Here is a 24,318-nt window from a genome sequence, read left to right as displayed (position 1 = left end):
TCTGGAGTCTTGGAAGACGACTGACACAAAATATTGCAGTAGTGGCACCATTATTCTATAAGAAAACTTCTCAAGCAGGAAACTTTAAGCCTGTAAACCTGATGACTCTACTAAGAATGATTTTCAAGAATGAACTGCAGCATTCAAAAAAAAAATCTGCCATAACGTTTTTATGAAAAATATTTGATTTAATAGTGAATGATATCATAGACCTGCAAAGCTGGTTATGGCATGAAGTACAATAATCAAACTGGCTAAAGGCCATGATGCAGATTAGCAATTAATATACAGGATTTTTTTCAGTTTGGGTAACTTTAAGAGTATCCCAGCATTCTGTTCCCAGCCTGCTCCCCTTCAATATGTCCATCAACATCACAAGACTTGGCACGGCCAACAGTGTTTCAGTTAATCAAGGTAATAAGTACAGAGCGGGCGGCTTTTATTCTGAAAAGAATTAGATTAAAATATTGGACTGGGTAAAGATAGACAGATTCAATTCAGCATAAATGCAAGGTTAGACAGAGTTTGGCATTGCAAATTAGCATGGAATAGCACTTGTCACATTCATTTAGCCACCTGCTGTAGAATGAGCAGAGAAGACTTTCTGCCAGGCCTAGAAGTTAATGCTGTTTCTGCTCCCTAACTCTGGGTAAAGCAGTCTGCAACAATAGCGATAGCAGAGAGAGGGCTGCTGGTGGTCTAAATGTCATTAATGGTCTGGCACAGCTCCTCAGTGATTAGCAATGTCAATTTATATCTACTGTATGAAATTATATATATATATATATATATATATATATATATATATATATATATATATATATATAATAAATTAACCCCCTATTGTAAAATATAAGGAAGTTCCATGACCGACCATATAAAGTCATGAGGCCAAAGGCCAGGTCATGAAACTCTGAAGTGACTTTCTGACTCCCTGAGCAGGTAAGAGTTACAGAAGGACACAGATGCCGGCTACAACAGTTCATCTGTCCTTGTCTCCATAGCGCTCCATGTCACTGCCGGCTGCAAATTCATGCCAAGCCAAACACAGCGTAGACGAATGAATAAAATAACAAGCTCTCGTCCCACATTCACATTGTATTAGCAAAAACTTAGAGGCCTGGAATCTCAAGAGGAAAGTGACGAGCATGCAAAATTCCTAAAATAGAACCACACGGATGGCAGTCATTGGATGCAGGTTGCTATGGCAACAGCATGCATCCTCCAGGGACAGTAGCTGCCCCGATGCAGGCTGAGCAGTCTAAATGCATCACTCCTGTGTTTGCCCTTACACCGGTTATTCTCCTCTGCGCTATTCTCATTCCTTCATAATTTAAGCAGAACGAGTGGGACAAATAGACTTCTGATTAAGGCAACAGCTGTCCGTCTGTATCAAAATTATATATATTTTACACACACACACATACACAGCTACTATTAGTTATGTTAAGCTATATTTATCAGTGGCTCATAATAGAACATAGAATTTGGATGGAAAAATCAACACAAGAAGATAAGACAGCAAGGGCAGGCGTCATGTTCCAAGTGCCTTCCATTCAATAGGTGCCACATTAGTATTCAATCCACTCGCCAATTCCAGTGGCACTCGCTGATGCACAACCTCAGCATCATTTCTGCTCCAATCAGGCTGGATTGTAATGAGTTTGCCATCTCCTGCTGACACTCCAATTACCTATTCTGCACTAAGGGATATGCTAGACAGGCACAAAACTGCACTTTGGAGAGATGATTTGCTTGGCACTGCTAGAAGCAGAAGGGTTCAGAGCCCCAGTTAATGCAGCAGGACTCTCTCTGTGCTTTTATTTGTACTCATTTGTACACTCGGAATGGAGCATGACAGCAGCGCGTAGGTACCAAACAGGCAGCCATAGGAAGCAAATCCAATCCACGTACACCATTGCAGAAAGTTTGCTCACATTCCAAACAGATTAGGAACAGTTATTCAAATGTGACTGCATTGGTTACACTGCCTGCAAATTTAAGATTCTCAAAGCGATTTCCAAGTTACCCAAGCAGCAGCCAGAGTCAATGCTGCACAAAACCCACAGAACCTTTTGTGAATACTGATCTCTGCGGGGAGGTTGTTTATGCCTTTTTTTTATTATAAGAAAAAAAACAGACAATATTGTCCTCAAATGTTTTGGAAGATATGACTAGTGAAAATTAGCACAAGGTTAGATGGAGAAAGCTCCTAAGAGCGAGGGGCTAAGAATACTACCAAGCAGAATATTAGCCGTTATCAATAGCTGTCTCTGTAGATTACATTAATTTAGCTACAATAACTTACTGCATTAACATCCACTGAATCCCTAGTTATTATTTCCTTAGACTCAATTAGCATGCCTGAATACACACTCAGTAAATGATAGGCTAAATAAAGATGTTTGTTAACCCTGTGGGTGTCTCAATATAATATTATCTGTTAGTTTAATTACTTTCACTATTCTGAGGCAGGATTATCATTCTTTTATTTTCCCTAGTGAAAGGGAGTAACGCTGAATGTGACTTGTTGCTATTGCCTTGGCTGAGGATACCATGGAATGATATTCAAGTTTGCCCAAGGAGTTAACTGGCCAGGCCATACACAGCATTTGTGGCAAACCATTTGTTTTAACAAATGATTTATACCTCAGTGGTTAACAATATGCAAGGAGACTTTTGTTGTATCTTTGATGTGTTGACAGCAAGATCATACATATATCAACCAATGGCTATTTGTTCCTTTGTAAATTTCCGGTATGGGACCGGTTATCTAGAATGCTTGAGGAACTGGGGTCTTCCAGATAAGGATTCTTTCTGTAGTTTGTAGCTACATAACTTAAGTCTATTAAAAAATAATATAAATGTTAATTAAACCCAACAGGATTGTTTGCCTCCAATAAGGATTGATTGTATCTTAGTCGGGATCAAGTACAAGGTACTGTTTTACTATTACAGAAAAAAAAGGAAATCATTTTTAAAAATGGTAATTATTTGCTTATAATGGAGTCTACAAAATATAGGCCTTTCCATAATTTGGAACCTTCTGGATAACACATCCCATACCTGTAATAACAAGATTGCATTTGTCTGTGAAAGCCTCATTCGATACTGCAACCCACACGTAATATGCAATATGAATGCAGATATGAGTACTTAGATAAATTCATTAAAATAATCCACAGATTTAATGGGTATTAAAAACCTACCTTATTTATCTCCTCGGAATGCAAACTGTACATATATATACCCGCAGAAGAGATTATACAATCACTCTCACTACTAATACTTTGTGATTCCAAGCAACGTACTCTTTGTTATTAAAAAGATGTCGAAATATCAAAAAAAGCAGATACGTAAATACGGATACACATAAGAATCAGTGCCTCCATAATGTTATTTCAGCATCTATGTCCAATCAGTATGGTAAGTCCTGCTTTGTAACAAAGAGCCTCCATGATTTCTGCTCGGTGCCCAGCTCAGGACTCAATCACTGATTAAATCAGGGCCAGAACCAAACTGTCAGGTTTCCGGGCACAGTTACACAGACACATGACAAGGACAACATAGTGCCCTCTAAGCCTGTGCCGGCTCTCCATCCTTTGTGCATGGACTTAGCTGCTGCCTGGACAGAGGATTAGCAGCGGAATGCACTGTGTGTGGAATCTACTACTAAGCAGGAACAGAACTAACAGAAGAAACACTGATTTTACTTAGCAGTTTATTCATTATTCATTAACACTGTTACTGGAGGATGCAAAATCATTAATTGTTTGAAAAGAACATAATAATTTTACTAGAAAAAATTGTCACGGATCACATCTCCTTTGTCTCAATTTACATCTCAGGTTTCCCCCAGGATTCTACTCTAGATTCTGGGCACAATTAATCAGATCATGAAAAAAGTACAATTATCTTTAGCTTGATACTTATCACAGAATCATTTTTTTTTTTTTTTTTTTTTAATAAAGGTGGCCACAAGGATTGGGGGCAAGTGGGATACACAGGCCAATGAATAAATCAAGGGGGAGGGGGTGACTGAAGAAAATGTCTGATTTTTCCACAATGTACACTGTAAAGGCTCCCCTTTAGCACAATTACTACATCTGTGTATAATATCTGTAACATTTAGGGTTGCTAACATGGACAGTATTTTACAGGCTTTTCCTAGAAAAAGTGGCAACCCTAATAATATTCCATAATTGGTCAAAAAGGTGGCCACACATGGGTAGATTTAAGATGCCAATTTGAGTACTTCAAATTGATTCGGCAGCTTAACTACCAATGTATGGGGACCCTCGATGGGCCTTCCCGACCATTATCGTTCGACAGGTTTCATTTTCCTGTTGAATCAGGGACCACATTGGCTCATTGATGAGGTTTTCGCCCTGGTGGCTTCTATACCCATTGTTTGATTTAGGTATTGTTAGGCCCTAGGACCAAATGATCAAAATAGGCCAATATCGCTCACCTTAGGTGGGCATATCAGGAGACAGATCTGCTCATTTGGAGACCTTGCTAAACAAGTGGATCTTAATACTGTATGTATGGTCACCTTTAGCCAAGGCCAACTTGTACACAGATTTCCATCGGCTCTACTGTAAGCTAGGAAGCAATATGGTAATTTGCACACCATTCCCCTCTTTAAACGGGGACCCCAAAGGCACTGTGGCTAGATTAATTTCTACAGCATCCCAGGAGTAACAGGTAAAGTTGCTATCAGTACCAGACATAGTGGTAATATATTAAAAGACAGTAAGAAAAATAACATTTCCAGTATAACGAGCAGGTCACCTTGACCAGCAAAGGCTACAATAAATTGAATGGAATTGCTCAGAAAGTTTCCATCATTCTAAACAGAGGCTGTAACAAACAAATGAGGGATAGAGGAGCTCTGTAAGCCAATCTGATAGTTTTGTACATGTATGTCAACCATGAAAACTGATTTCCAGCCTGACAATTTCATTCCACGGTAATCGAACACCAAAGCTGAGATAACAGACAAAAAGAATTTGGCCAGTTAGACCAAACTTAATAGCAGATTCAAATTAGCAGTTTGTTGTTAGAGCTGTAGAGATAAGTGCCAAACACAATGGGGCCTCGTCATTCTGTGTAGGTGGCACTGATTTATGGATAAAATGGGTGGCATCATGGGTATAGCTACTATCAAGGGCATTTAAGACAAGCCTATGGCACATCAGGCAAACTGTGGTATTTCTGTTTTTTCAATGGTTCCTAGAGAGAAAAAAATTTTGAAACAAGAGCCAGGCATTCTCTCTAGGAAAAGTCTACAAGAGTTTGCGGTGTCTTAAGTCAATAATGCCCTGTGAGTGCCATAACTAATGTGATTGCCACACACTATTCTCAATTTCTGGTGTTTTAAGTGTGCATTGTGTACATTAAGCCTAAGGATAAAGTTACACAGGTTAAGTTTAGTGCAGTGAGGTAACAAATCACTCAAATCATCCCATAAACATCTATCACAAAAGCAATTGTCAAACTCTCTGCTATCTCTAGATTACTGGACAGGAACTCAAAAATCTAAGGTCAATGGCACACAAGGCATGCACTCCACTGGCGGAAAAATGCCATGGATTTTGGCCCAAAACCGTGAATTTTAACATTTTCAGTTCCAAAGTCTGCCAGTCCCACAAAGTCTATAGCAGGTAGCCCGAGTAATGACAGAGTCTCTCCACCAGTTGAATAACTACACTCAGTATGTGTTTCTTGCAGGATGTCGGCCAAATTTGTAAAGGTTGTTTACCTTTAAATTAACTTAATTATGTAGAAAGTACTGTTCTGAGACAATGTTCAGTTAGTCTTTTTTATTTGTGTTTTTTTGAATTATTGACAGCAGCTCTCCAGTTTTGAATTTCAGCAGCTATCTGGTTGCTAAGGTACAATTTAACTTAGCAACCAGGTAGTAGTTTAAGGTACAATTTAACTTAGCAACCAGGTAGTAGTTTAAAAGAAAGACATGAATAAGAAAAGAGGGTCTATATAAAAAAAGATAAGGTAAGAAAAAAAATAAGAATAAGAATAAAATTGTAGCCTAACAGAGGCTGCCCCATTTGAAAGCTGGAAAGAGACAAACGCTTAAGGCAAATAATTAAAAAAACATATTAAAAAATTGAAGACCAACTGAAAAGTTGCTAAGAAGAAGCCATTCTATAACATACTAAAAGTTAACCTGAATGTTAACCTGAATGTAAACCACCCCTTTAAGCAGCATCCACTTTGTAATGAGAACCCTCACTAATACCTAAGTGACTTATAAACAGGAAAAACATGAGATGACAAGGTATGAAAAAAAAGAACTTACACTGTTTTTGATGGGTATAAAGTATCCCTTTTTAGGTCTGTTCACATGCACTGTTAGGCTGCCGATTACTGGAGCGAGGGTACAAGAACTTGCACCTGGACTTACTAAATAAATGGAAAAAAACATTCACACTTTTCGAAAAACTTCCATGGCTAAGGGTTGCTTATTTCGGAACGTACTGCTCAGTGAGGCCACTGATTTACTGTTAGATGATAATCCAGCCATTAGTGGCACTGTCCATTGGACTCTACTAGAATCATTAACTGGAACCAGTATTTAGTTAAGCAACAGCAGAAGACTGGCTATTTAAGAGTCACCCAGTGAGCCCATGCAGAAAAGTTAAGATTCAGAACGTACACCCTTGGCACACAAACATATGTTTATCCGGCACAAAGTGCTCACCGTTCCCTTTCAATGGATGTTAACTGTGCACAAACAGAGGCAGTCATGCTGAAATCCACAGAACCTTGGTTTTTAACCTCTGTGCTTACTAAAAATAACGATTCCTTAAGCCTTTTAATATTTAACTAATATTTTAACTCTAACTGCAAATATTCTGAACTTTATATCTTAAATATTTTATTTTTATGTTTTTTTATTAGGGTCTTAAAGAGGTAGTAGGCTACTATAATTAGTTATAGTACATATCAAGCACCAAATCCATTATTTCTGAATTCAGCCAAATACCAAACACTGCCGCAGAAAGGTATTTTCCATTGTTGTCATCTGCAGGGAACGTAACAATGAAGCAACCTATGTGTCATCACCCTTATAAAGAAGAGGAGCAGAGGCCCTGAGTAGAATGTGATTAGACTGGCTGGGGGTGCCTAATGAATTGCCAACCCTATGCCCTGTTATTTTTATTTTCGTTCTTAAGTGATGTTGAGAAATACAGGAGAAAATTCCCTACCCTGTACAGCTTACGATCTAAGTGGGTGTGCACATTGTTTTTTAATACAAAAGTCTCAGAGAGTGACTAAAAACAAGTGACATCACAAAGTATCAACGGATGACATCACTAATCCTCAATTCTACAGATTTATATTACAGGTCATTCATGGCTAACGGGCATAATAATGATTTAAAATAGAAACACAGAAAACAAAGTTTGCACCATTTCACAACACATACCATGGCCTCTAACACTGCAGCTCAAGGCTGTACATGAAGTTATAGAGTTGCTCTTTGTCCCCAAACAGTCAATAAATAAATAGCCTATCACAGGAAACAGCAGTGAGCCAATCAGAGCCCAGCACCTCTCATCCACCCAACTATTAATCCATAAAGCAAGGACAGGCTACAACAACAGGTGATATTGCACAACGTACGCAGATAGGCCAAAGGGGAATGGTCGACACAGAGGGAAATTATTTAAACATGGAAAAATTAATACTTCACCATGTAGTTATAGAGCAATGTCTCCGAGGTGATTGGCTGGGGCAGTACACACCAGCAATGTACAGAAAAAATGGACATACACAACATCTGATACACTGTATTTATAACATCAGCTACTTTGTATCTTAAAACATACTAAAGTCAATTTTTTTTCTGTTTATTAGGCAAGAAGACTGTTGTAAGCTGCAGTTTCACCACAAAAGAAATGTCAGTGGCCCTATAATAAGGACGCTGGATGGTATAGGTAATGCATTAGTGGATAGCTCTGGTTTCTATGGCTACATTTATGCTCCTTGATGACTGAACAAAGCCATTGCAATAAGGAATAAACAGCCCAGTGTTGCTAAGAATAATACTTTCATTTCCAATACTATGTATTATACATTGCCTGGCTGACTGCAATAAGAACAATGTCTCATGTTATATATCATTGCCGGTACTACTGCCTTACATAGCTTGCACCAACATTACTACAGCATTCAGCACAGCCATTTTTGCCTATATAGCAGCTGCTTAAAGGGATTCTGTCATAATTTTTATGGGGTACTTTTTATTTCTAAATTACACTGTTAACATAGCAAATACTTCAGGCTTCCTTTTAAAATGTTATTTTTGAACCAACAAATGTATTTTTTAGCTGTAATTCTATGAGCAGGAATGTATGTTATATCTGGGGTTCTCATCTGCCATATATGCACTAGCACTAATGTAGATAACCTTATTTTCAGACTTTACAAGCCAGCTTGCAGTTAGTGGCACAGTTGGCATATAGTTAGCAAGTGTCCCAGTCACCATCTCTGCTTTCTGCTGCTCCAATGGAAGCCCAAGAAACCAGAATGCGTGCCATACTTGTTTTTTAGCTGTAATATTGGTGTGTAGGCGCCATCTCAGTGCATTGTGCCTGAGTTTGAGCTTTCAGAAGGAGCCAACGCTACACATTAGAACTGCTTTCAGGTAACCTATTGTTTCTCCTACTCCCATGTAACTGCAGGAGTCCCAAGTCAGACTTGGATTTCTTACTATTGAGTGCTATTCTGATACCTACTGGGAGCTGCTATCTTGCTCCCTTCCCATCGTTCTGCTGATTGGCTGCTGGGAGGGGGGTGATATCACTCCAACTTGCAGCTCAGCAGTAAAGTGTGACTGAAGTTTATCAGAGCACAGGTCACATGGCTATGGCACCCTGGGAAATGAAGAATATGGACAGCCCCATGTGAAATTTCAAATTTAAATATAAAAAAATCTGTGTGTTTTTAAAAACTTGCTTTTTCAAGGACAGAAGGATGAAATACTCAGGTATTCTTTAGGTTCAGGTGATCAACTTGCATGCAAGCCAATAGATTTTACTCATATAATGTAATGCAAGCAGAACTGAATGAGATTAAATACAAAAATGTATTGTTTCTACAAAACAAACATCATATATCACATATTGAATTTACATAGAAATCCCTATTTAATAGTTTTATTTTGGACTAGCAAGCTGGATATATATGCTGGCCAAATTGTTCATGCTTTTAAAGGCCATTAGCGCTGAACTATGCAGCCACAGAGGTAAAATATTTGGTATTTAGCTGGCTATTGGAGCATCCTAAATGCAGCTTTCCCCCCAATGGGTTTGCCTTTAAGGGGATGCTTTTCACTGCAGTTTAACAGCAGGAGAGATACATTTAAAGCAGGGGCTTGCAAACAATATGTTGCTCACCAATCCCTTTGATATTGCTCCCAGCGGCCTTAAAGCAGGCACTAGTTTTTGAATTTCTGAATTGTAGGTGAGTTTTAGATGCATAAAGACCACGTGTACTGCCAAAATGAGCCTCCTGTAAGCTGCCCGTCCACATCGGGCTACCAAATCCCTAATTACAGCCCTTTTTGGCCACCCCCTATGAACTTATATATATTTAACTGTTGCTCAAGGATAAAAACAAAGGTTGGGGGCCCCTGCTTTAAAGAGACAGACTTTCAAACGACAGCACTCTTATTCCATGTCTAAGCTGGCCAAAATATCGTCAGATCCGCCACACACCATTCAGGGCTGAATCGGCAGGTAAGGAGGTAGAAACAATAGGATTTCTACCTCCTTCTGCCGATTCAGCGCTGAAGGAAGATTTTGGTCAGGCGCCTTCTATGGCACCCGATCAAAATTTTTAAACTGGTCCGATCAGCGAGTCGGCCGATATCAGCTTCCTGCGATATCGGTTGACTCGCCGACATACCATACACGCACCAAATATCGTACGAAACGAGGTTTCGTACGATATTATCGGTGCGTGTATGGCCACCTTAACACCTACAGGTACTGATCTTTACACTCAATAGATCCCTGCGGAAATAATGGGAGAGTAGTTCTGCCCCAAGAGTGACAGCGAGAAAAGAAGTTATTCAGAGATCTGTCGTTGTTGGCTTCATTTCAAGTAGAAGATTTGAATATGGAACAAAAACTAATGAAAATTCAATTCTTCCCTGGAAACAGAAACATTAACCAGAAGAGAGCCACATGTAGGAACACTCGTGCCAAAAGCTAGGTATGTATAATAGGCGCCCTACTTCTAAATTTATGCCCCAGCAGAACAGCAGCTGGCATGACTGAGTGCCAAAAACACCTTTTCCTAGTCATTGGCTCAAACTCTACATTTCCTGCTTGTTCACCTAGCAGGTACAAGGCTTGTATGGCATTTTCATTCACTACCCTATAAAATACATAATATTGCCCTGCTTGTGGCAAGACATTAGTGAAGGACCATCAGAGGTTGACAGCAGTAAGGAACACAGAGTTATGGGGAAATAAACACAAATAAATGGCAAACTTTGCAATTCAAAGCTAAAGATTCTTATGTTGGAAGGAATTATATATATCCCTCTCAGAGCAATCAAAGACATTATACTGATATCAAACTAGTCTCTACCTCTCAATATAGTTGCCTATTTAAAAGTGACAGGATAATTCTAATTCACTTGAAAGTTACACATTCATGATATTAGCAGTGTAAAATGCCTAATATGTAATTTAAACTGGTTGTGTTGTGCCAGAAACGTCAGCCCACACCTCTTGGACATTATGCTTTGCTTCCTGCTAGTTTTTCATTAAATGCATTATAACACAACAGGAAGGCTATTAGATTGCAAAGGATACAACAAGTAATAAGCTAGAGCCAATGGAATCTTACGCAAGGTTGAAACCACAATATGGATGGGTAACAGTCCATATTGTGGGAGAACCAAAAGCAAAAAGAAAATAATTACACGGAGGCACCCAATAGTACAAAGCACAATATAAGTAAATAATAATCATAAAAGCAACCAATCAAAACAATTAATATATAGAACCCAGAGATTACAGTGTGACTATGATGATACTAATACAAGTGATTATCATCCAGGTGGGCACTTGAGTTTATTTAGAGGGAAAAGACTGACAGATTATCAGCCATGTGTTCCATTAGCTTCCAGGGACCATACCCCAACAGTAGTTCAATCATTATGGATATCTTTGCCCTGGTAACTTTATGTTCTCTTGTACAGGTATGGGATCCCTTATCCAGAAACCCGTTATCCAGAAAGTTCCGAATTATGGAAAGCCATCTATCATAGACCATTATAAGCAAATAATTCTAATTTTTAAAAATGATTTGCTTTTTCTCTGTAATTATAAAACAGTACCTTGTACTTGATCCTAACTAAGATATAATTAATCCTTATTGGGGGCAACACAAGCCTATTGGGTTTATTCAATATTTAAATGTTTTTTAGCAGACTTAAGTTATGGAGATCCAAATTACGGAAAGATCCCTTATCCGGAAAACCCCAGGTCCCGAGCATTCTGGATAACAGGTCCCATACCTGTACTTACTGTAACTGCTCCAGGATGGACACCATAGCACTAACACCAAAATATAAGCTGTGGAGGAAAAAAAAACTAGATCTAGAGGTGCCATAACTGCGAAATTGCTGTCATTTTCTGCACAATAAATCCAAACAAACTACAGGACTCTTCAAACCATTTAAGCTACTACCGGTTCTGCATATAGTAGTCTAATACCTGCAGCTAAACTGCTTGTATCTAGTTGTAAATGATTTAGGGTTTATTTCAGATTAACTATACCAGATCCTTTTACTTGCACATATTGTGCCCTGGCTATCAGCAAACAATAAAACCTATTTGCGGCTGGCATGCCAACTAGATTCAAGTGTGAAGAATTGCCTGTAGGTGGGCAGCGAGCAGCCTCAGGACATTCATGGTGGGATATCCTGATAATGTTCATTGAGCCAAATGCACCCCTGCCATTTTGACTCACCAGTAAGGCCAAACTGGCCGTTTTAGTGATAACATTGAAAACATATAAATGGAACAGGAGGGTTGGCACAGTGATGAAAGCCTTTAAACCACTTTACCCTGATTAAGAGAATACTGAAATGAAAGGACAATTATTTACAAGTTTAAGAATTTAAAAACCATGCTTTCTGGTCCTCCTAGTGCCCTACCCTGCCAGCTTGTGCCTGTAAGTAGCACTTTCCCCTGAAATATGAGCTTGTAAAGCACTGCGTACACTGTTAGTTTTATTGTATAAGATCTACGCACACATACACACATTACTGTCTGACACAAACCCATGCTATGTATCTCAGTTGGTCCGGAGGCAACTGTAAACTAAGCCATTAGAATAACAGCACCCTACAAAGCATAACACAAGTTAAACATTTGCTGATGCAGCCCCAGAGGAAGCAAGCAACATGCGTCTGTACGGAATAATGTTCTTCCCAGGCAGTGACGGGTTAATAAAATGAATGGATTTTACGCTGGATGAAGACGCACACATCAATAGGCAGGCTGATCCTTACTTTGATCTCTGGCAGCGCCTCGGTGCCATGGAAGGGAATTGTTATAACAAACTGCAAGAGCGTTGCAACAGACGTCATTAAAATCACTTTAAACAATGCAGAAAAAGAAAGGTATATTGCAAATGATAGCAATCGGTCCCTAAACTGAATCAAACAAATACGTATAGGAGATATCCCAAAAATGGAAATTTCAACAGCCAAATCATATACAATATTATAGTATGTGCAGAGCTGGGGGGGCAAAAACCTTCATGTGAAATCCCCCTCAATCACTATTATAAGGAGTATTGTTACTATTAACTTGTATTTATAAAGTGCCAACAGCAGTGCCGCACAATAAACGGCTTATACTTTGAACATACAGAATTAGATACAAAGCAAGGAATAACTGATACAAGAGGTGAAGGGGCCCTGTGCTAAAGAGCTTACAATCTAAAAATTGACTCTGCTTGAAAAAAAGCACTATTTGGCTCTTTTTATCACTTTAATGAGAACACTTGGAAGCACCAAGAGCTCTGCAAATTCAGTGGCTGCTGGGGATTGCACAGAACAAACCTGTTTGGGCTGTCCTGCCTCTAGGGATTAGCAGGGGGTAAGTGCCAGCAATTCACTGCCGCCTGTGTTTGTAGCAGGATCTGGGCTGCCCAGGTGAGATTACCAGGCCTGTCCTCTAACTGAGCGTGAGTAATAACAGATCCATGTACAACAAGGTGACAGTAGGGGGATTCAGTCCACTGTTGTGTATTTATTCACTGTGCATTAGAAGACTTAACCCTGTCTAGTCCAAACTGTCAGATGCTGCTGCAAATTAAACTGGGCCTTCACCTTACACATTCCTAGCAATGAAGATAAAGCAAACGATTTCCATTCAAAGTTTAGAGCTACCTTCACATGGTCCTGGCAGTAAAGGGCACATCTATACACAAGTGGGAGCTGCCATAGAAACTACTGTATCCTGCATAAGAGCTACTGTGCATAAAAAGCAACACCTGCCATGCAGACGTATAAACAGCAACCGGCAGAGAATGAATGTTGTGCCCAAAGCTGTAGCTGTTGTTATTATTACTGTATTTATAAAGCAGCAATATATTCTGCAGAACTGTCTAATAGAAGGTGCCTGGAGGGGACACTCAGCCCGGTCTGATACAGAGAGGGATCCTGCCATGTCACTCCTGGAGGGGACACTCAGCCCGGTCTGATACAGAGAGGGATCCTGCCATGTCACCCCTGTAGGGGACACTCAGCCCGGTCTGATACAGAGAGGGATCCTGCCATGTCACCCCTGGAGGGGACACTCAGCCCGGGTCTGATACAGAGAGGGATCCTGCCATGTCACCCCTGGAGGGGACACTCAGCCCAGTCTGATACAGAGAGGGATCCTGCCATGTCACCCCTGGAGGGGACACTCAGCCCGGTCTGATACAGAGAGGGATCCTGCCATGTAACCCCTGGAGGGGACACTCAGCCCAGTCTGATACAGAGAGGGATCCTGCCATGTCACCCCTGGAGGGGACACTCAGCCCGGTCTGATACAGAGAGGGATCCTGCCATGTCACCCCTGGAGGGGACACTCAGCCCAGGTCTGATACAGAGAGGGATCCTGCCATGTCACCCCTGGAGGGGACACTCAGCCCGGTCTGATACAGAGAGGGATCCTGCCATGTCACCCCTGGAGGGGACACTCAGCCCGGTCTGATACAGAGAGGGATCCTGCCATGTCACCCCTGGAGGGGACACTCAGCCCGGTCTGATACAGAGAGGGATCCTGCCATGTCACCCCTGGAGGGGACACTAAGCCCAGTCTGATACAGAGAGGGATCCTGCCATGTCACCCCTGGAGGGGACACTCAGCCCGGTCTGATACAGAGAGGGATCCTGCCATGTCACCCCTGGAGGAGACACTCAGCCCGGTCTGATACAGAGAGGGATCCTGCCATGTCACCCCTGGAGGGGACACTCAGCCCGGTCTGATACAGAGAGGGATCCTGCCATGTCACCCCTGGAGGGGACACTCAGCCCGGTCTGATACAGAGAGGGATCCTGCCATGTCACCCCTGGAGGGGACACTCAGCCCGGTCTGATACAGAGAGGGATCCTGCCATGTCACCCCTGGAGGGGACACTAAGCCCAGTCTGATACAGAGAGGGATCCTGCCATGTCACCCCTGGAGGGGACACTCAGCCCGGTCTGATACAGAGAGGGATCCTGCCATGTCACCCCTGGAGGGGACACTCAGCCCGGTCTGATACAGAGAGGGATCCTGCCATGTCACCCCTGGAGGGGACACTCAGCCCGGTCTGATACAGAGAGGGATCCTGCCATGTCACCCCTGGAGGGGACACTCAGCCCGGTCTGATACAGAGAGGGATCCTGCCATGTCACCCCTGGAGGGGACACTCAGCCCGGTCTGATACAGAGAGGGATCCTGCCATGTCACCCCTGGAGGGGACACTCAGCCCGGTCTGATACAGAGAGGGATCCTGCCATGTCACTCCTGGAGGGGACACTCAGCCCGGTCTGATACAGAGAGGGATCCTGCCATGTCACCCCTGGAGGGGACACTCAGCCCGGTCTGATACAGAGAGGGATCCTGCCATGTCACCCCTGGAGGGGACACTCAGCCCGGTCTGATACAGAGAGGGATCCTGCCATGTCACCCCTGGAGGGGACACTCAGCCCGGTCTGATACAGAGAGGGATCCTGCCATGTCACCCCTGGAGGGGACACTCAGCCCGGTCTGATACAGAGAGGGATCCTGCCATGTCACCCCTGGAGGGGACACTCAGCCCGGTCTGATACAGAGAGGGATCCTGCCATCATATTAACGCCAGACATGGATACAGCCCAGGGCTCGGACAGGTTCCCTCTAGGAACAAACTCGACGCAGCGCAAGAAACCAGCACCTGGGCTGCACCTCTCCGGGGTCGGAAATGAAGGTCACGGAAGAGCTGCAGCCGGGGGGGGGGGGCTCTCCCGGTACAAACACCTACAGGTACTTGGGGATAAAGCCTCACGTACAGGCAGCCACCTGGCCGCTCTCTGTGCCCTGTAGCTCTGCTTACCGTGCCGCCTCGGTACCGCGTCCCACAGGTACTCCCGCTACTCCCGGGCCGCTGAAGAAAGCCCCGCTGTATAGTCCATGCGATGGCACCGCTCTACCCCCACGGAGCTGCCAGATACAAGCAGCTTTCTCATTTCACAACGCCACTTCGCTGCCTCTAGGTAACGTGTGGAAGCTCATTGGAAGCTCAGGTTCAGCGTCTCTCTAGCGCCGCCCACCGGCAGCCCAGCCGGAACTACAACTGTTGGAGAAAGCCTCATAATGGCCAATAGCGGCAGCGTGCTGTCTCTCAGGACCCTCCGCTCTTTTATTGATAGGGGGTTGTTATATGGGAAAATACTGGCTTAGCGCCTCTCTACCATATACATGGGGGTTAGTAAGTGGCTGATGCTCCTTGGGTGCCGCTATACAGAGGCCAAACTCTTTGCAGCCGTAAATAAATGAAGAGTTGATTGGTGTGCGAAAACTAAGGATTGTAAGCTCTTTTGGGCAGGGCTCTCTTCACCTCTTGTATCGGTTATTGATTGCTTTATATATTACTCTGTATGTCCAATGTATGAACCCCACTTATTGTACAGCGCTGCGGAATATGTTGGTGCTTTATGTCAATAATAATAATAGGGGACTCACCCACTTTCTGTGCCTTTCGATGCGACTTTTAGAAGAGTATTAATCAAATAGTGAACTCTATCTTTCACACGTTGATAACACTTCTAAAACTCCCATAGGAATAAATAGAAAGGGGGTGACTTTTTGTAGTAAATGCTAATCTTGCATTTTGAGAAATCTGCTCCAATTAGTTGTAGATGAACCTGCACTGAGGAGCTTTTTATTTGGGCACTACCTGGCCAGGCTCTTCTAGACTGAGCACAAACTGCAGAATTGTTTAATAATCAATCAAACTAGCCACCCATGGGGGCCCCATATGGAGCGCTGGCTAAATAGTAGAATTGGCCAATCACATCGCTCTCTGTGTGCCACCTTTTGTCATAAATCTTATTTTGACCTTTGATCCTTTAATTGTCATTTCAACTTCAAATACATTTTAATTATGTTATGGAAGGATGTTTTTTATAATCAATTATATCCTGCCTCTTTCTTCCCTGCAGCTGAAAAATATTGGGCAGCTGACTCCAGATCACCTGAGAAAAGATCACAGTGAGGCTTCAGATTTGTTTTTATTCTATTTTTATTGCTTATATTTCTGCTGAGCCCTTATTTTTGTCTTCCATTCTGAGTTCAAAGCTGTTTCATGTTTGAAAGGGTAATTGAACCCTAGCAACCAGATAACAGTTAAAATCCCAAGCCGGTCAGCTGCATAGAGAAAAATGTAACCACAAAAATAGAAGTCTAATAGCAAATTATCTTTTTTATGTCATAGTAAAAGTACATTTTAAGGTAACTACCCATTGAGCAAGATCCCCAGCCTTAATAGAGAGTCTCCATTGAGTAACAGAGGGATTGGAGTTATTTCCATTATTGCAAAATATCACCTAGGGAAACAATTCTGGGAAGAAAGAGATTTTGCAGCATTTGGTAAAGCAGACCAGTGGTACATTAAAACAGAAGGTCTCTACTTCGTTTTTCATGGAGAATACGGTTTTAGGTAACAATGTGACTTGTCTTGCATTCATCTTGTGATGTTTGTGTTGGTTTAGTACTGCCCTGTGGGGGTGGGAATGCTATTGTGTTACACCAGGGTTGGGTGATGCAATAGGAAATGTACTGTTACCCCAGCACAGGGTGATTGCAAAAAGAGCAATGTGACAAGGATTTATAGTGATAATGAGCTAAATAAGTAACTAAATTTCAATACAGTGGGACTCCTTATACTTCCAGGGTCCTAGAGCAGTGGTTCCTAACCTGTGGTGCTGGCAGCACTAGGGGAACCTGGAGCAGTTGTTAATTCCCAAAGATTAGCCACACCCGGCCCAACCCAAGGCCTTATGGTACATGGCCAGTCAGGCAGAGGCTGTATCGGTGGCCATGCATGCATACAGCTACTTTTCTATTCTGTTAGATTCTTTTGGTATGTTATATTCTGTTCTGTTAGATTACTTTTGTATTTAATATTCTGTTAGCATTAGTATTCTGTTATCATTCTGTTAGCATCACGTGGACAGCAGTAGTCTTATCCAGTTTGTAGCTGGACATTTTCTATTTTTCAGGCTTAAAAATAACAACTATAAAGTAGTTATGGGTTAATTATGCTAGCAACTAGGCAGCCGTATACCATGTAGAAATCAGGATGGAAGACAGTTAGCAGGGGACCGAAAAGAAAGATTAGCAATAGGAAATAACAATAGACTGACCCCCCCCCCCTTCATCCTTCTGTGTGTTATTTGGCTGCCAAATTGCTGGCTGGAAATTAGCAGACAACAATTGATATTACTATTCATTATGATACAGATTCTCTGTATCTCAGGTTGGCTTTTCCAAAACTGGTAACGTATGTATTTTTCAAATATGAATATAATTTCACAAACTAGGGTAACGCATGAATATATTTCAAGATGAACGTCATCTTTAAAGATATACAATATTAATCAGGAAGGTAAGATAAAAATGCTTATAATTATTATGCACTGTAAACCTGAACCTTATGCTAAATAGAATTTGAAAAAATAACCCAATAATAACAAGACTAAAGATAAAAATTTACCACACAATCCTTCTGTTGGAATGTATGCACAGTAATAGGTTACCCTTTTTTCTTAGATCACTGTTCCGTTTTTCACAATTAACGTTATATACTTTACAGAAGAATAACTTGATTTCAATCTCTATGAATAACGCCCTTACCTGAGCTTGAGAAATGTGTGGCTGCCACACATTAGGAATCAGCAGTAACCAAATAGCTCACAAAAGGAACATGGTTGGCTTTATATAAGAAGCTTGGGACAACTGCATTGCTTGCTATGCAAATCGCCCTCAGCAGCACCCATAGAGCAACTCTTACCATCATGGTTCTCCTTCGCCTTGTAAGAACAACTCAACCTCTGTTGTTCTATAAAAAAAAAAATCCAGATATTTAGTAATAACTGATATAAATATTTTCCATTATTCCATGTCTTAATACATTTCCATTATGTTAAAAGATGGATTTTTAATATTTATTCAGTGCTTTGCTCATGCAGTTATTTTATAAGTGGGTTTTGACACATGATAAGAGATTGTTAGATTTTCCAATGAGAAAAAAAGCTGGTTAGAAATTGTTGAAGAGATTTAGAAATTGTCGGCGTGACTAATTTGGATGTACAGTATGGTATAATGCCTATATTTATGCCTATGGTATAACTTGGACCTAAAAGATCTAGTCCTCAACAAAGAGAAACAAATTGTGCCAATGAAGCACTTCACTCACAGTCGCACCATTGGTTGAATTAGCACATGTTTGTACATGTGAGCAGTAACGCCACGTCAAGGCTTCAACCCTGTTACCGGCATTCACTCACCTTTCCCTCCGGGTGTAACGCCTCAGAGGAGAGCCAATGGGAATAATTTGCCATTGGCTCCCCTCAACTCAAAACATGTCAAACGTGACAAACAACGATAACACAAGAGGCATTAACTGCACGTGTCTATGAGTCCCACCCTTTGCTCATTTAACTTTAACCTTAACTGATTTAACTAAATTTGCAGGCTACGGTAAAAAAAACCCATATCTGAAGCGGCTGGTAATTTGCCTCAGATAGGGAAAAAAACCCTTGGCCTGGAAAAACTAGAGAACTTTAGAACTATATATATATATAACTAACAGGGTATGGGTTCTATAGACATGATGTGCAGGAAGGCAAAGCAGGCTGGGATCTTACTATCTGCTCGCCTTCTTGTTACACCCTTAGCTCACATTCTCTCACACATTCTCTCTTAGAAATAAATACTTACCTGGAACTTACCTCTCTTGATGTGCCAGATGAGTGACTGCCTCTCATAATTCCAGGCCTGATGTTACCCGGCAGTCTCATACTCTGGGAGATGGAATCCCAGGTGAAGGTGGAGCTGATGTGCTGATTAGAACTTACGGAAGAAGATATGGCCTTTTGCAGCAGGTGATGTTCTTGAAGTCCCACTGTGCTCAAGTACCTGTGCTTGATGGAATAGCATGATGTTATTATCGGCTGGCTTACACACTTGCCTATGCACTTACTTCAGCCAGGTGAAATGTAGAAAGGAATAGCCAGGAACGATCTTTCCATCCACTGATGAAGCGTCATCCTCCTGGGGCCCGAGGAATGACAGCTGTCCTTTATACGGCTGGAATAGCTCTGCTGATGGCTGCATTAAAGGAAAAAAAATTAGTCAACATGGTACAAAATATCTATTTCTGAGATAAAAATAATTTTTTCTTTGCAAAATAATAGCTAGTCTCTGATGCCAATGCTACAGCACCCCTATTGGTTCATTGTTTTTTCTTTTACATGAAAAATGACTTTTTTAATCATTTGTTGTTATTTGGGGGCAAACAGAAGGTTCAGGATCATTCCATTACTTGCTGCATCCCTTGTGCCTTATGGATATAGGTTTTCCATGGTTCTGCAAGCTAAACCCACTGCTTTCTGATTCACCTATTTCACTAATCAGTGCTATTCACCCAGGGTATAATCATTTCTAATTTGTATTCTCCAAACATATACTTACTGCTCTTGGCTGGAAAGGGGGTTGTAATCCTTCTTCTTCCATTCCCACCCAGTCTATGGATTCATAGAATGGGTGCAATCTGATATCATTTTCCAGACCAAGGCGTTGCCTTGGCTCCTTATTTAGTAGCTAAAAGATAAATGGATAATTATTTGAATTATAGCAAATTAACAGAAATGTAGAATGAATATATTTGTGAATGCTACAATACTTCTATCCAACTATTGCTACCCACCTTTCCCAGAAGATCTTTTAGATCATCATCCAGCCAATCAGGTATCTCCGGCTGATCCGAAATGATGGAATTAATGAGCTCCTTCCTATTTTTGCCCTTAAAGGGGGTATTTCCGGTGGCCATTTGGCAGATGGTGATGCCCAACGACCACCAGTCTACTGCTGCAGTGTATGCCATATGTTGTAGAATCTTTAAAAGAAAGAAAACATCTGTTACTAAGTTATGCCCATTGAGTGTATGAAGTGCAGCGAGTAATGCATGTGACCAGTTGGTTGACAAAGCCAGCTGTATGGCTATTATTCTGTCACAGGTAAAAGAACCTGCATGGTCAAGAATAGATGATGCCTGGCACAACATGGGTGGCACTAGAGTTATAGAAATGTGTATTATGTAGGATAAGTCATTTTATTGGCCTGTAATCAATATAACCTGTTAAAGTGCTGCCATATTCACAGATACAAAAAAATCCAAATGTATCAGCTGGATTTAGATACCATTGGCCTATAGTTCTTGCTTTTACTAGGTTCCTACTGTAAATATACTGTATTTTCTTACCTCTGGGGCCATGTATTTTAGTGTTCCGATCCAGCCAGTGGTGGTGTCATCTGAGAAAATATTCAGTTTTGCCAGACCGAAGTCCGATATTTTAACATGGCCGTCATGGTCCAGTAAAATATTGCGGGGTTTCAGGTCTCTGTAATATAGAGATTAAAGGAGTTACAGAAAAGTAGGGCTGCTGATTTGCAAAGCAACCTGTGTGAGGCCTCTGCTGTAGAATGTTACAGGAATGAAGAAATCCATGCTGACCGATGTATAATCCCCTTGCCGTGTAGGAATCGCAGGCCGCATATAATTTCCGCAGAATGAAACCTTTTAAACAGAAAAATCATGATTACCTCCTTGAAAAATATCCTATAATATGCTTCCTTTTAAGATATATATGACTATGACAGATGAATATGGTGCTTTTTAGTGTCAAAATGTACATTTTGTATTATTTCATCATTCTCTCAGATCAGTCTAAGAGGAGAGTTAGTGGAAAAGATAAGAATAAAACACCTATATTTGTCTATTTGCAAACATACTGTAGCTACAAACGGTACAAAAATAGCAGATATGGGTGCCACTGGTATAAAGCTATTTGTCAGTGATATTGTACTGGTACCATTTACCCCATGTACCACTTACCGTACTCTGTTCGTAGGTAGCTGGCCGTGCTGCTTCAGCTCATCTTTAATGCTGCCCCCACTCAGGAACTCCATCACATAAAAGGCATGCCGCTGGTTACACAGACAAAAGGAAAGAGTCAAGGGGAGGAAGAAATGGCACAACACTTAGAGCAACATAGAGTAGAATGTGTTTTATTAACTACATTAATGTCAAGCCAAATAGGAAGGGAAAAGAAATCTAGTACAGGATTACCCAATCGCGTGCATGCTGCACAAAAAGAATAAAAAGTATAGAAGGAATATATGGCATTAACGCATTCATATTGTGGGTAGTTGACGGATACCTTGCAAGTTGTTATTAATCTCTGCAGGCAGAATGCAGTACTGCCTGTGCGTGCCATACTGCATGTCCTATGCTGCCTGCGTGTACCATACACTGCCCGCCCTATGCTGCCTGTGTGTACCATACTCTGCCTACCCTATGCTGCCTGTGTGTGCCATAATCTGCCTGCCCTACCCTATGCTGCCTGCGTGTGCATACTGCCTGCCCTATCCTGCATGCGTATGCCATACACTGCCCGCCCTATGCTGCCCGTGTGTGCCATACTGCCTGCCATATGCTGCCTGTATGTGCCATACTCTGCCTGCCCTATGCTGCCTGTGTGTGCCATACTCTGCCTGCCCTATGCTGCCTGCATGTGCCATATTTTGCCTGCCCTATGCTGCCTGCATGTGCCATATTTTGCCTGCCCTATGCTGCCTGCGTGTGCCATATTTTGCCTGCCCTATGCTGCCTGCGTGTGCCATATTTTGCCTGCCCTATGCTGCCTGCGTGTGCCATACTCTGCCCTATGCTGCCTGCGTGTGCCATACTCTGCCTGCCCTATGCTGCCTGCGTGTGCCATACTCTGCCTGCCCTATGCTGCCTGCGTGTGCCATACTCTGCCTGCCCTATGCTGCCTGCATGTGCCATACTCTGCCTGCCCTATGCTGCCTGCGTGTGCCATACTCTGCCCTATGCTGCCTGTGTGTGCCATACTCTGCCCTATGCTGCCTGTGGGAAGTGAACCTGGCGGGGGTCTGTTTTGGCATATGAATTTGTTTTGAATATGGATTTACGGGAGCCATATAGATTTAAGGGCATGTTTTAATATTAATTCATCAACTTGTCTTTTAAATGAGTGATGGAGGATATCCCTGCAGGGAGCACCAACCATTTGTCTTTTTGGTGTGTTACCACCATTTGTCTAGATATGGTCTTAAAAAGTTTGCATTAATATAGGTGTGGTTTAAAGTGGTTGTGGTTTCAAAAAGGAAGTGGCCAAAACTGGCTTCCATTGTCTGCCCTCCACCGCGTAGCCCAGAAAACTCCGGCCCTCGGTACCACAGAAGTTGGACAGCACTAATCTAGGGGACACAGGGAAACAATATAACAAACGATATGGCAATATGGAGCCAATGTCTTACCTGGGTTTGAAGAGCGGCATAGCCTTGGCAAAGGTATGGGCAGTCTTTGGCGATCTTTAAAACTTGTGCCTCGGTGACAAGGTGGCTATAATTGGTCTGTTTTGTCTTCCTGATATATTTTATAGCCACGTATGTCTTCCTGCCTCGTAATGTAGCCAGCATAACCTAATTGAGGCAAGAAAAGAGTGAATTACATGGATTCACAATTTATACCCTATAAAAAAGAGCTGAGCATAATAGGAACCAATCACTCACTTTGCCATAAGAGCCTGATCCCAGCTGGGAGTAGAAGTTGTAGCTGTAAATGCAGAGTGGGTTCAGCCTTGAAGATTGAGCTTTTGCACTCACGGGTCCAGCGTCTCCTAGAGGGGAAAAGAGATTTTATTTGCAGCTCATGGAATAAAAATGGTTAATATAGCGCTACTAAAATTCTTTAGACAAAGTATAATATGTGTTGCATTATATCTGTCCCCATGTTTGCTGCTCCCATATACTATAAAATATTTAATATAAAATATATCAAATGTGACCCTTCTTTTTGTTAATAGTATAGGAGAACCTTATCAAACAGCTAAAAGACACATTGTGGATAACATATTTTACTTCTCAAATTCAGTTTTCCAATTATTAAGGAGATCTGTGCCTCGTTGCTACTGCCAAAGCACAGTAACCATGTCACATTCGCATATAAAGCCAAGTGGTACCAATTTACCACTAAAAGCAGGTGGTTGGAAAAATTCAGATGTAGTATTTGCACATTATTCAGACTGTGCCAGCCTATTCCCCCCGATGCTTCACCTCAAGCTGAATAATTTATCCAAAGGGTTGCACTCTAACACCCCTTACCAGGGCCAAAACTAGGACTAAGAGGCACTTGCCTAGGGCGCAATGGTGGGGGGTGGCATTAGGCAGGTACCTCTTTTGCCTACCCCTAGTTCGGAATTGCTTCCCCCATCTTTGCTTGTCACTGCATTCCCCCTCCATCTGTGCCATCACTGTGTATGCGTAGGTGAGGTGGCCGGCTGAGTTGCCTAGGGCATCTGTCCAGTTTGGCCCACCTCTGCCCCTTACTGCTCTTGCACGCTTCCATGGTCAGTAATTGCACCAATCATAGCCAATAAGCAAGAGGCATTTTCTGATAACTTGTTTAAAAGCAAACATCTGATTGGCTGTGATGAGCTACTGT

The 24,318-nt window shown here is 41.9% G+C and overlaps 1 protein-coding gene and 1 long non-coding RNA gene across 4 annotated transcripts in view; one reads left to right on the top strand and one right to left on the bottom strand.

Moving 5' to 3' along the window:
* The window catches only part of sema4g (semaphorin 4G), a 145,441-nt gene extending 129,567 nt beyond the window's left edge, over positions 1–15,874 (bottom strand). The window contains exon 1 of one of the 2 annotated variants that reach the window (XM_031906658.1): positions 15,622–15,874. The gene's annotated coding sequence lies outside the window, so the exon portion shown is untranslated. Of the gene's footprint in view, positions 1–6,322; positions 6,473–15,621 lie in introns of those variants that run through there. The other variant, XM_002938721.5, reaches the window with a different exon arrangement.
* A 133-nt stretch (positions 15,875–16,007) lies between these two features.
* The window catches only part of LOC101735144, a 30,043-nt gene continuing 21,732 nt past the window's right edge, over positions 16,008–24,318 (top strand). For both annotated transcript variants that reach the window (XR_004223698.1, XR_004223697.1), the window contains exons 1-3: positions 16,008–16,095; positions 16,730–16,778; positions 19,564–19,672. This is a non-coding gene — a long non-coding RNA (uncharacterized LOC101735144). The remainder of the gene's footprint in view (positions 16,096–16,729; positions 16,779–19,563; positions 19,673–24,318) is intronic.

The sequence above is a fragment of the Xenopus tropicalis genome, chromosome 7 (assembly GCF_000004195.4).
Source record: "Xenopus tropicalis strain Nigerian chromosome 7, UCB_Xtro_10.0, whole genome shotgun sequence".
Taxonomy (NCBI): Eukaryota; Metazoa; Chordata; class Amphibia; order Anura; family Pipidae; genus Xenopus; species Xenopus tropicalis.
This window is presented reverse-complemented; position numbering and strand designations above follow the sequence as displayed.